The sequence below is a fragment of the Syngnathoides biaculeatus genome, chromosome 15, assembly GCF_019802595.1.
Source record: "Syngnathoides biaculeatus isolate LvHL_M chromosome 15, ASM1980259v1, whole genome shotgun sequence".
Classification (NCBI taxonomy): Eukaryota; Metazoa; Chordata; class Actinopteri; order Syngnathiformes; family Syngnathidae; genus Syngnathoides; species Syngnathoides biaculeatus.
Window position 1 is genome coordinate 7,384,823 of NC_084654.1, and position 13,536 is coordinate 7,398,358.

The window sequence follows — 13,536 nt, forward strand, 5'->3', positions numbered from 1 at the left end:
ATGTTGAGTGGCCTTAGACACGTGAAGGGTGGTCATTTCATAAAGCACTGATTTAAAGGTGTAGATGGTTAGTGTAGGTGATACAATAAGAAGCAATCACCTGGATAATGGACTTGAAAAATATATGCTTTTTATCTGAGGTGCACAGAGCTCTGTGCATAAGAAATCCTGACAATCTTTGCACAGCAGGGGTTGAGCTTGACTTTTGTCAAGTACTTAGCATTTTACGGTTCATTCATGCTCCCCCATGGTGTGTGCCTGGATGAAAGCCTGATTTCAATCCACACACAAAAAAATTATATTTTTTCTTTTTGTAGACAAAGTGACGCAAGCAAGGGATGCTTGAAAATGGATGGTTTTATGTTGTAATTATGCTCAAAGTATGCTCCTTTTTTGTGCAAAACCAACAAGTTTGCATAAAAGAGTGGATAGTCACCAACATTGCAGTATCTGTGTTCTAAGCTTTTGAAAGACAGCCGTTTACTAATAATATATTACAAAGGCTGTGATTGACTTGCGACCAGTTCCGGGTGTACACCGCCTCTTGCCCGATGAAGGCTGGGATAGGCTCCAGTACTCCGGCGACCCTCGTGAGGATAAGTGGCTCAGAAAATGGAGGGATATTACAAAGGTATCTAGCTTTGATCCAGTTGAAAACTGTTTGGACAGCAGATCCTGTACAGTGATTTGAGGAACAATGTTTCCTTTCATTCCAACTCAAGTGATCTTGACTGTTAGAGTAAATGATGATCACAATTACATCTTAATGTGTCTTCATTGTATCCATATTGATCTAATGTACCTTCAGGAAGCCAATGTGCACAGTTGAGAAGGTAAATGTTATTCCGGGGATCTTGTATGATTTTCTATTTTACTGTGATTTAATGATGATGCAGTCAATAGATGACTGTATCCAATGAAGACACCAACATGTGTTGTAGCCTATAACACCTACTTCTGGGTGAATTGGAAATCTCTCCAAGAAATTATCCTGGTCAGAGTGCAAGCAATATTTTGGTCTCCAGGGACCCAGAGTCGCCGCGACTAATCTTCCTCGGCAGTCTCAGCGAGATCCCTACCAGTGGGATAGGCCCTTCAGTGACTGGGGCACATAGATTCATTGACATGCTGATAAAAAATGAGGGGGTGTTCTGCCCCAAGTGTTTAATATGTTAAGAAGATCGATTTTATTAGAAAAGATCTGTTTGTGTTGTTAATTTTGAGAGTGCATTGCTGAGCTTTTATTTTGAAACTGTAGAATACAGGAAGTAGGAAGCGCTGAGCAGAGCGAAAAACGGTAAAAAGCATGTCAACAGTTGAAAGATGTAGCACGTTGAAATCAGTTTATTCCTGTGCATGAATCCGTCAGAAAGGAATGGCTGTGAGTAATTTATGTTCTTTACATGTTTCAGAAGTATTGTTAGTAACTTTAACAGTATCTTCGTGCATATTTGTGAGCTGCACTGATTTAGTAACTTTACATGTTGTGTTCATTCTCATGAGATAGCTAGCAGCAGTATGTGTATCTGCTACTCACTTCAGTAGAATGCTGTTGCTGTTTGTCCTTAGACTTACTGAATGTGAATGTTTAATTCATATACTAATGGAAGCTGTTTATACTCCATACTGATTTGACATTGCAGTCTATTTAGTATGTTTTGTATTTCGTTTTCTAGTTTCACTCCATTTTCATTGTGTCACCCGACTTGACCTGTTAAGAAGTAATTAAAGGAGCAAGCACGCTCACTTCCTGGCTCTTGAAAAAGGAGTTTGGCTGGCTGTTTATTCATGTTAGCACTTTGGAAGTAAAACACATGAAGAGAACAGTATAGGGGGTGTTGGGCTACAACAATTGAAATAGCACAGTTGAGCTTTTAATCATCTCACTGAAAATAGATATGATACGCCTCCGCATCGCTTTTCAAATGCCATGTTTTGGTTATATAATAAAAATAAAACCTAAATAAAGCATTTTAAAACTTTCATAAATGCGACTCAAAAGGCATCTGACAGGAGAATTTGCAAGGCATTACATGTATCATAGAATGGTGAAGATTTTAAGTGAAGAACATGTGATACACCTGTGACATTACCAGGAACTAGACATCCTTCCAAAAGTGATGAGAAGAAAAATAATCACGAAGTGTCACGAACGAGGCTCGAGGGCGGACCCAAATGCACGACTCCAGAGGCAAGCAGGTAGTGTACAGAAAGCCTTTATTCGGTCCGTGGTCAATGATCAGCGAGTCAGTCAGGAAAAGCAGCAGTATCAGAAGAGGCAGGCTTACTAGGATGGTCAGGGAACAGGCGAGGGTCGGTACACGGTAGGTCAGGTATACGGGAGTGCAGGAACGAGGCATGGGAATCAACGATGTGGCAGAGGACTAGTTGTCCCCCAGTGTCCTATAAGTACCGGGTATAATCAGCCGAAACAGGGTGCAGGTGTGTGCCGACTAATTGGCTGACCACGCCCAGCCTGGGGAGGATGCCAGGGGCATGACAGGCGGAGCCGATGTCTCCTGCAGCTGCTTTAGTTCTCAATCGTTTTGGCAAACAAGGACTAGAAACAGCATGAAAGCCAATATAATCTTCAACAACAGCTCAGTGGAACATCTCTAAACTTATCTATGACTACCATTTTGTTTGGTCACTGTGTTGATCTCGTGCCTTTGGATCAGTAAACTCCGAAGCCTCACGATTCTACTTCGAACAGCTGAGTTTTCCCACTAGCACAGACTGCCCCAATTATCTCGACATTATTTCGGTAACACGTGTGTAGCAATTCTTCAACATCATCATCAGAGCTCTTGACATGTATGTACAGGTACTGTACATATATAATCTGCATCCTTAGATGCAAGATGTTTACTTTTCTATACGACAGTGTCAGGGCTCCTTTGATGAATTTGACTCAAATGCAGAAGTGAGAAAATGGAAGGTTCGAGAATGTATGTTTATTGGGCAATCACTAGGTCAGAGGCAGACAACTACGATGAGGCGTGGAGATTTTTGGTGCTGTGTCTGCCGAGATGAACAGGCTTGCAAGGAAGGAGTCTGGGGGTCAACGAGTAGCAGGAGATAAACACAGGCTTGCAGGGAACAGAGGCAGGTGGCAGGCTGGAAGAAGACCAAGAACAGATTAGAATGATTCTCAAAAAGTTAATGGATTGCTCAGTTAGTAGTAAGTAAAATGGCGATGTGGTGGAGTCCAGGGCCATTTAAAAAAAAAGCTAATTGGGGATGGAAAAAGCACCTGAGTAACTACAGTGCACCACAGCTGCAAGAAATTGCACATGCACACACACGCACACACAGAGAAACTCTTTTTGTGGCAGACCTGACAAGCACTTTGAAGATGTTTTTTTTTTTTTTGGCATTTCATATGCTGTTATAGTGTTTTGAGATCATACAGCAGATTGCGGTATGTTTATCGTTGAGACAATTATTATAGGCAATCCTAATTTTTACAACTCTTTTAGGTGGAACACTGATGACCATTTAGCAGGTTTGTCTCACAGTTCTGAGGACCTGGGTTCAAATGCAGCCTCAGCTGTGTGGAGTTCGCATGTTCTCCCCACGCCAGCATGAGTCAACTCTGGTTTCCTCCCACATGCAGAAAACATGCATGTTAGGTTAATTGGAGACTAAAAATTCATCACAGGGGTGAATGTGACTGTGAATGGTTGCTTGTTCATATGTGCCTTGTGACTGCCGAGCAACCAGTCCTGGGTGTAATATGTCTTGTACAAAAATAGTTGGGATAGGCTCCAGAAAACCCGTGACCCTAGTGAAGATGAGCAATAGGGAAAATGAATGGATGAATGAATGAATAATTCTTTCAGGGAAGCATGAATTATTCACCAAAATTAGAGATACATTCCCTAACCTCTTGAATAGCGGAGGTACAATGTACATCAATCATTCATTGAGGAAGGGAAATTCTACAACCAAAGGCCTCCAAAAATAATGAAAAGAATGTTGTTTAAAGGAGAAGATGCTTCTCACACATAAACATGGGCACATGAAGAGACTTACAAAACACACACATGCACACGCACACACCCACACACAGACATACCTATGATAGTTATCATTTGCTATGGGATTCGATCCCCTCAGTTTAATATGTATTTCTAAAGCGTTCTTCATTTCAAGGCTTATCCTAACATCCATAAAAATTCATTTTTTACGAAGAGACTACTCTAGTATTCCATATTCTGTAACTAAGTATCAGACAATACAGCAATACAGCACTTTCCCTTCAAACAACTGCAGTTTTGAAGTGAAAGGATGGTGAAGGAACTATGTCCTCATTTAGTTAACCATCAACCTGCTTGGGTCTCATGAGTCATTGGTGCTTGGCGTCAGTGTCATGTGTGAAACATTTCCACATTTCACTTTTGGAGGATCAACCTGGTGGCCAGGTAGTCAGATAGCAAATTTGATCACCTTCAAGAGAGAAGAGCGCGCCATGCTTGCTTGGAAAGTGTAGGGGCAGATAATTTTTCACCTGCCCCTCGTCAATGAGAGCGGGTTCTGTGCTGGAGGCTGAAGTGAGGTATTAGCTGATGGATGGATAATACTGGGCATGCCTAGCATTGGACACCATGACATACATCACATGGGAGAGGTTAGAGGTGAATTAATAGTGAATTATCTGTTGTCGGGAGAAGTTGTGGGAGGCTGGGATGGATACGGTAAAGTGAAAGTGAAAACAAAACAGAATGTGTACATTCATCACGGAGAGGCCAGTACTTCAGTGTATCAATAGCGTCTGTCTGGCATTCAAGATTAAACTCTTGGCATAGGATGCCTATAAAATACAGTAAACTGAAGCGAGATTACCCGACTGTTACCTTGATCCAAAATAATGTAACACAAAACAAAAGCTGTATTAAGAACTCTGCCATAAAAATAATTGCAATATTCAGGCATCAGATCTTTTCCAAAGTGAAAGAAGAGTGTGTGCATCAACGTACCCTTTCCAAATCAAATATTCATAACTTTCTCTGGGATTGGCTGCTGACAAGTTCTGGGTGTACCCCACCTCCTGCCCGAAGATAGCTGGGATACGCTCCAACACTCCCGCTACCCTTGTGGGGATAAGCGGCTTGTAAACTGGATGGATAGATATAAGTAACTATTTTAATTAGGTTCCCATAACAATAAGACTCATTGGATTACATTTTGATAAATGTTCTTAATTTTGAATGAATGCATCAACAGAAGCCACAAACTAACCAACTGTTTTGCACATCTATCTTACAGTACTGAGGTTCTGGGTTCAAATGTTCAACCCCTGCCTGTGTGCTTTTTCTCTGAGTGCTTGGGTTTCTTCCACATTTCCCAAATAAGTATGATAGGTTGATTGAAGGCAATTCAATTGAATTAAAGTCAACTCTCCTTAGATGTGAATTGTCTTGGTTTACTTGGTTAGTTTGGTCTTTGGTTTGTCTAAATGTGCCCTGTTATTGGCTAGCAAAGAGTTGGCCTTTCTCCCTAAGGCAAATATCTGTGACTTTACTGATGATGTTAGAGATAACGGATGGCTGGATAGATGGATGGATGGGCATCAACAGGACCTTTAGAGGTTTCCTCAAAAAAGTGGTGTTAAACAATACCTCATTATTTTCTGAATGTATTGCAAATTTGCTTCTTTATGCAAATAATAAACCGATGACACAGCATGGTCAAAAGTAATTACATCATTAAAATATCCATCCATCCATTTACTAAGCCACTTATCCTGCTGGAGCCTATCCGAGCTGTCAATGGGCAGGAGGCAGTGTACACCCTGAACTGGTTTCCGCCAATCGCAGGGCACATGGAGACAGACAACAGTTACAATAACACAATTTAGAGTGTCCAATTAATGTTGCATGTTTTTGGGATGTGGAAGGAAACCGGAGTGCCGAGAGAAAACCCACGTAGGCACGGGTAGAACATGCAAACTCCACACAGGCGGGACCAGTCCAAACCTTGGACATCAGAAGTGTGAGGCCAGCACTTTACAGCTGCTCCACCATGCCGCCTTCATAAAAAATGTTTTATGCATTATATTGTTGGAAACTAAGCAGGGGGGATGCATTCCTGAAAGCTTCTACACAACCTTTTTTGCAGAAAATACACTGGTCGAGATACCTGACCAAAAGGGCCTGGCATGAAAAAGATTGTCGTTATTTCAGCAACTTGCTTTCTCAAAATGATTACCAGTCAGGATAGCTGAGGCCCTCGAATTATTTGAGCATGTTATTTTGTTTCTTATTTAATTTAGCACAACTCCATCTTACTCCTCTCCTTTCTCTTTAGACTAGGTATTCTTTTAAAGAATACATGCACTACATACACTGCTGCCCATTCAGTTTATATGATCCTAAAAAGCATTGTTTAACTAAGCACGGATGGTGTTCAGGCCATTGTGAGGAATGAACATAAAATAGTACATACACTGAATAATGTATTAAAGACGGGAAAAAAAATGGTGTTGGTTTGTGCATGCAGCATATAAAATAGCACTCAAATGAGAAGGAGCGACTCCGGCAGCTGCAGTTACTGACTGAGGAACCAAATTGTGCACTTAAGAAAACCTACTTTTGAAAAATGTGTTTTGCCGATTTTTTTTTTTTGATCTCCTGACACTGAAACGAGAGCGATGAGAATGTGAGCGCCAAGGCCACATTCAAGGTCATATTGCTTACATGGTGGAGTATATATATCTGCCTTGGACACAATGCACACCTCCTCCACCAACACAGCCTTTCCTGCAACTCACACACTTGCACATCCTCAAAAAAAAAAAAAAAATTGCCTCATGAAACTGCCACAACTCGTACTTCAACAAAACTCCAGCATAAATAATAGTGGACAGAATTCTCCTTGCTCACAGCACCATGTAACCATCATGCTGTCAAGTCATTGGAGTGTGTGTATTTATCCAATTCATGTCCTTTCCAAGCAGAAAAGTCAAAGAATGTGCATGTATTCTTACCATGTATAGGCACATACTTCAAGAGAAGGTAAAAAGTAGAAATTCCACATTCCGATCCTTTAATCTCTCCTCCTACCACGAAGTAAATCATCAAGAGGCCAGCACACGATTTAAATGAGACACTTAATCCCCTTGCTAATAATTGCTCCATTAAGACTGGAGCAATGATTAAAGCTCACAGAGGCCAATCAGATGTGTGGATTCCCATTCTGGGTTTCGGAGCAGAATCCTCGTGGGAGAATGCAATAAAATAAACATTGGTGGAATGACTTTTTCATCATGTATCACCTTTTAGACACTATGGAAGTACAAAACAAGCAGCACAGAATGTAATGGCTGTTTCTACCCAGACATAAGTCAGTAACAAGGTTTTGGTCCTTATTTTTTGTTGCGGCTGGATGAGACTTCCACCCACAGGGAGTTGATTCATCTTTGTTTGCAGAGATATGCAATGGTATGATATCCATTTGCCTGGGGATTTTTCCTTAGAATCGTGTTTACATGCGTTGTCTCAGCGCCCAATCTTTCTCCCTCTGATGTGACTCACGGTTTTTATTTTTTCAGGATGCTGTCAGTCTGTGTCACTGTCACACTTGTTCTACATTGTAAGAACAATCTGATCATCCATGTAATTTCATTTTTGAATAGACAGTGGAACCTCTAAAGCAGTGCTTGCTGGAGGTTTTATAAGCGCACTCACAAACTCCTTCACAAGTGGAAAAAACAAATATAACATTTATTTGAAATACAAAAGAAATGGGCTATATATAGTTGGAGTGAAATTTGATTTCATTGAATAAACTAACAAACAACCATTCACTCTCACAATCACACATACAGGCAATTTAGTCACGGATTAATGCACATTTTCGGGATGTGAGAGGTAACTGGAGTGCCCAAAGAAAACACAAGCAGGTATGGGGAGAACATGCAAACTCCACACAGGCTGGCCCGGGATTTGAACCCTTTTCCTCAGAACTGTGAGGCCAACGCTTTCCAGGCCCCCACAGCCTGATCCATTTCAATGGGAAATTACTGGAAATGAAAGTGAATTTCGCTTTTGCCTTGCCAAGTGCCACTCTCATATCAGTTTCACAACAAAATAGCTTCATTTTCTGTTTAGTTACTTGTTTTTGTCTGTAATGTTTGAATCGGAAAAGTCACTAAGAAACTTTTGTATGCTTGTCCATATTTGAAGAGGTTGAAGTAGCATGGATGCTTTTCCCCGTTCTTAGTCAATTGTTGTCAAAAATATGAAAGCACATAAGTAGATATATCTTCAAAATATTTGTCTGTGGTCACGTAAACCAAAATAACAAGGTTGCCTGCTGCTTAGAGTTGCTCACAATACCGTCCATTCCCAAAAAGGGAACTGGCAAAAACATTTCTTACATGGGAATATTTTTGGGGCTCTTTTTTAAATGTTCTGTATTGATAGCATATGGTTTGATGTCAACAAGTAAGACAGATTAATGTGTTAAAGTGTGTTAAAAACCACCTATTCTGTAGTGGCGGAACAAGGGGGTGCCTGGACTGAAACTTCTGTCCCTGCATACATAATTATTGGCTTTGTCGATATTAAATGTACGGGCAGTGTGTGCCGCATTCTGCCAAATCCCTGAGACTGACTTAACGAAATCCCGGGGTTCGACTGAAACCACATTAAAAACCGCCACTCTAATGTCAAATGTACTATAGTCGTACAGCATCTCAGGAGTGAAAGTATTATTTAAGTATTGAAGACTATTTTACTTTATTGCACTTTCATTATTTGCTTAAATATGACCTTATACATTTAATCAACAGATAAAATGTTGTCCATTTGCTAATCAGACAAGGATGCGTTGTGGAGCCGGTGGTTGTCCTTGATCTTTGTACGCAGAAAAACGGCTGGTGCCATACTCCTCTCCCAGGCGTTGCTGTGGAGATGAACGACACCAGATAAGGAGCGGAAAGTTACCATCCCGGCCCAGGATTTGACAATGGGGTGGCAGCCGCTTCTACCATGGACCCATACATATAAAAACTGTGTGTTACTGGGCAGCTTTTGCCTTCTTCTTTGGCTATCCTGCCAGAAGACACACGTCTCGTGTGCGGCAGACACCTAGATAAGACCCGGACGTCTGTACTGCACATTCCTTTGTAATCCATTTGCTGTTAACTTTTTCTAATCATTGGTCATATCTTCCTCGACTTGCGAACACGCATAGGGTCCAAACTCGCAAATCCCTACAGTATTTTGCGTTTTCTTCAGATTTTGTGGGGATGCTACCATTGAAGAATACCAATGATAGCAAAACCTTAAGAATGCGATGTCATCCAAATAAGAAAGTGAGCTGCATTTACTTTTTGGGTAATCTCACCACCAAAGCACAAGTGGTGACCTTTATTCATCACTGCATCATTTATTCAGCATCAAAGTGTGACTGCATTAAATTTCATTTACTGAAAAGCAATTTAACTTATTTTTCACTTTTATGAGAACAAAAGATGTTCCAAGTGTATTTTAACTGTTTATTTAAGGTCATAACGGTTTTATGATTGCAGTCTAAAAGTGATTTTTAAATTTGGGGCTTTCATCATCTGCCTTAAATGAAACCAAAGAACGGTTAAAGCTGCTTCTACTGCATTTATTTTTCCTTTTTCCAAAGTAGGAGTTCACTTCTGCAGAAAACGCCTGCAACGACAATGTTCTTGTGGGCCACTGAAAGAGGTTACTTGACTCCATTAGGAGCGATGATTTGGTTATGACATAATTTAATTATATTTATATCCTACTTAGCAAATTGACTCCTACATATTTGGAAATGCTGTCTGTGATTAATGGATATTGTGGATCGCGCTGAGGAAGGAGCACAGGTTCATACATTACAGTATGTAGTATAATAAAATTTATGAAGTTTGTTAATGTGATGCAGACTGCATCATGGTTATAATATCACACATAGGTTTACACTTTAATAAAGGCCTCCAAATATACAATCAAGATGGAAACAATTGTTTGGAAATGAATCATCTCACCTTTGCATTTTGTTTTAAACCATTGTAAAAAAAAATTTGCCTGGTTTCCCAACATCATTTCTGGAGTGTAACCACTTGTGTATAATGTTGCAACTTGAAAGGAAACATTAATAAAAACGTATCCCAAAGTTATGCTCTGACTTGACAACTCTCCACCAATGATGTGAATAGAAAAAAACTGTTTTCTGTTAACATGCCAAAAATACACTGCTAGGGGATATTGCACCATTTTAAAAATGCCAGACTTTGCTGAGAACAACAAAATGTATTAACGATCAATTTTGGTCACAATCAAAGTGAAGCTGTATGAATGGCAACAAAGGTGTGTTTCTTTTTCACTGGGCAATGAACAAATGTACAAATATATTTTAAACAGAAGTGATTGTACAATCAAGTTTATGTGTACAAACTACTCAGTAAATATAAAGGACCAAAGCTGCAATGCTACCAATGAAAAAGGGCAGTATAACACGTTAAAACAAAAGCCAATAGTCAAGTAATTTGGCAAAGTATTAATATAATAATAATATAATATTTTTATGGAATCTACTTGCTAAGTATGAGTTAGGCTCAAAATCTTTATAAGAGGTTTTCTTTCCATTGGTGCAAATACATTAGGAATTGTACACCTTCTATTCTAAATCAAAACATAAACAAAAAATAAAATGAAAAAAAAACTGTCACGAACCTCTGGTACGGGGCTGGACCCAAATGCAGGACTCCAAGACGTGAGCATGACGTTAGGCATGGCTTATTAAAGGAACAGGGTCATCCACAGTGTAAGCAGTTCAAGAAGGCAGAGGCACAGAAACGCGAGGCTAGGCGGGATCCAAAAAAGTGGAGCAAGGTCTGATGACGAGCAGACAAACTAGGAAACATGAAGTATGACTTTACTATGACTATGAAACATAAACTAAGACAGGGCTCAACTGTGGTGGCACAGAAACACTGTGATGAGGATAGCTCAACACTACACTATTCTCCGTGGTGGAGGTTCCTACTGTCAGTGAATACAACACATTAACTCAGAGCAACGAACTGGCCAATGCCAGTGACAAAATGCCTACTTAATTCCCTGTCTAATTACAGTCCCAATGTAAAACAGCTGTGAGCAGTGACAGGTGTCACCGCCCAGAGCAGTGGCATGGCCACGTCCCTCGTGGCAGTGTCCAAGCCTTGCTCATGACAGAACCCCCTTTAAGGGGCGGATCCCAGACGTGACAAAACCCAAAAACAAAACAAAAGACATGACCAGGGGAGGGTGGAAAGGGGCCCAGGGGAGGGGACAAACCCCCCAACACCAGTCTGTCTGGTGGCCATCCAGGCCACTCAAAGCGAGGTGTCCGGCCGAGCAGGTCAGGAGGTCGGCCAGGAAGCCAAGCACCAGAGTCCTTCCGGGGCGATTCAGGTAGACGTCCTCGAGGAGGAACCCAAAGGTGAAGCAGGAACCAGAAGGACGCAAGAATGTTTCCACCGTGACGTGGGTGTGGCGCAGTAGCCGATCAGTCGCCACTGCGCCATGGGCTTGGCTCAGTAGCGGATTGGTGGCTACAGTGGTGTTAGCATGGTTCGCCAGGAAGTCTGTTTCCACCGCGACATGGGTGAGGCGCGGCAGTGGGTCAGTCACCACAACGACGCGGGCTTGGCTTGGTTGCGGGTCAGTCCCTACCGCAACGTGGGCTTGGTTTGTTAGTGGATCAGTGGCAACCGCGACGTGGCCGTGGCTCAGCCGGTAGTCTAATTTCCACCAAACCTGGTTCGTGAGGGCTACAAGCTCCTCCCTCTGCTGCTCTAACTGCTCCCACATAAAGCGATAGAAAGCCCCATGGTCCTCAGATCGTTGCACCTTGGGGGTCACAAATCCTTCCTATTATTGGGCCTGAGGCTTACCGGTTGATTCAGCATCCGCTGGCTTGGTCATCGGCGACGCGTCGGCGGGAGTTGGCTGTGGCTTGGTCGCCAGTGAAATGTGGGCGGATGTCGGCTATGGGTGGGTCACAGAGCAGCGGGAGGCATAAGGCGGTACCCTACTTGGGCGTCTCCTCTGGCCGCCACGCGGAGGGCCCGGATAGATGGCCAAACGGGTCCCCAGGTAAGGATTAGAGGAAGAGGACTTGGGCTCACAAGGCGAGGGCACTTGAAACCTGCAGGCGCGGGACCGCAAAAAAAAAAGTCACACAGATTCATTAGCGGGAGGGAGAATTTGACATCATTGTCCGACTCAGAAACATGCAGCCGGTCATATAAATTCAGGTCTTCCTCATGATCCAAAAAAAATATGCGGCGGTGAGCGGGTCGTGGTCAGGACGTAATCATCACAACGTGACTTCAACATGAACTAGGACTTGACTATGACTATGAAACATAAACTGTGGTGGCACAGAAAAGCTGTGACGAGGATAGTTGAACACTACACTATTCTCAGTGGTGGTGGTTCTACTGTCAGTGAATACAACTCACTAAGTCAAGGCAGCGAACTGGCCAATGCCAGTGATAAAAATGCCATCTTTAATGCCTGTCTAATTACAGTCCCAATGTAAAATAGCTGTGATCGGTGACAGGTGTCACTGCCCAAAGCGGGTGCTTGGCCACGCCCTTCTTGGCAGTTGCTAAGTCTTGCTTATGACAAAAACAATACAACGCTTTTCTGGTGACAGGTGTTGGTCCGCTCCTGAAAACATATCTGCAGCTTAGGTTTAAAGCGGTTACAGTATTCTTAGGATAGAAGATCAGGAATGGAGTCCAATTTCTACATTGACTGAGATCCCTTTATTAAAAATGACACTATCCTGTATAGACTTTGGTATTGTCAATGCAAAAACATCAAATTCAATAAACACAAACAAATTATTGTCACTACCTCTTGTAAACAAAGTAGCTGATTTTGTGAACACTGTCGTTTTAATTAAAGGTAGCCTTTGTCAACGAAGAAGAAATTTGGCGTAGTTGCACGCACGGTATTGTAGTGCCGAGTTCTCATTACGATCCAAAAGCGAGGTGACTCGGCCCATCAACGACAAAACAAGCTGGAGCCTTTTGACTCGAGAACATCACTCTGCATATTAGTTTATCCAAAGACTAAATGTTTATTAGCTCTGACCATGAGCCTGAACGGTGTTGTTTGTCTGATTGGCTGCCGACCAGTCCAGCGTGTGTCTAACTTCTCCCCCCACAGTCAGCTGGTAAACCCGGTATAGTGTGCCCCGCTATTCGTGGGGGATGCATAGTGAAAATCAGCAGATTATTGATACCCATCAAAAATACATTGAAATGTACTTTTTTTTCTAAATCATTCACCAAAATGCACTTTTTCTGTGTCCACTGTTTAGAAAATGGATGGATGGTTTTTATACAAGGTGCTAACTTCTCTTGGGGCTGTCATCCCACCTCTGCCTTGCTCTCCAGTGGACAAAGGAGGTTTAACAGCCTGAGAGAGAGCTTTCATTTTGTTGATGTCATTAACCAATGAACCCATGATGGAGTCGGTTTGCACCTGCACCATTTACTTACTTGGCTGTAAACCTTTA

At 41.9% G+C, this 13,536-nt stretch overlaps 1 long non-coding RNA gene across 1 annotated transcript; it reads left to right on the top strand.

Moving 5' to 3' along the window:
• Positions 1–1,287: 1,287 nt before the first annotated feature.
• Positions 1,288–10,141, top strand: LOC133513331 (uncharacterized). The gene is made up of 3 exons (XR_009798457.1): positions 1,288–1,381; positions 2,097–2,199; positions 8,871–10,141. It is a non-coding gene; the product is annotated as an uncharacterized LOC133513331 (long non-coding RNA).
• Positions 10,142–13,536: the final 3,395 nt, after the last annotated feature.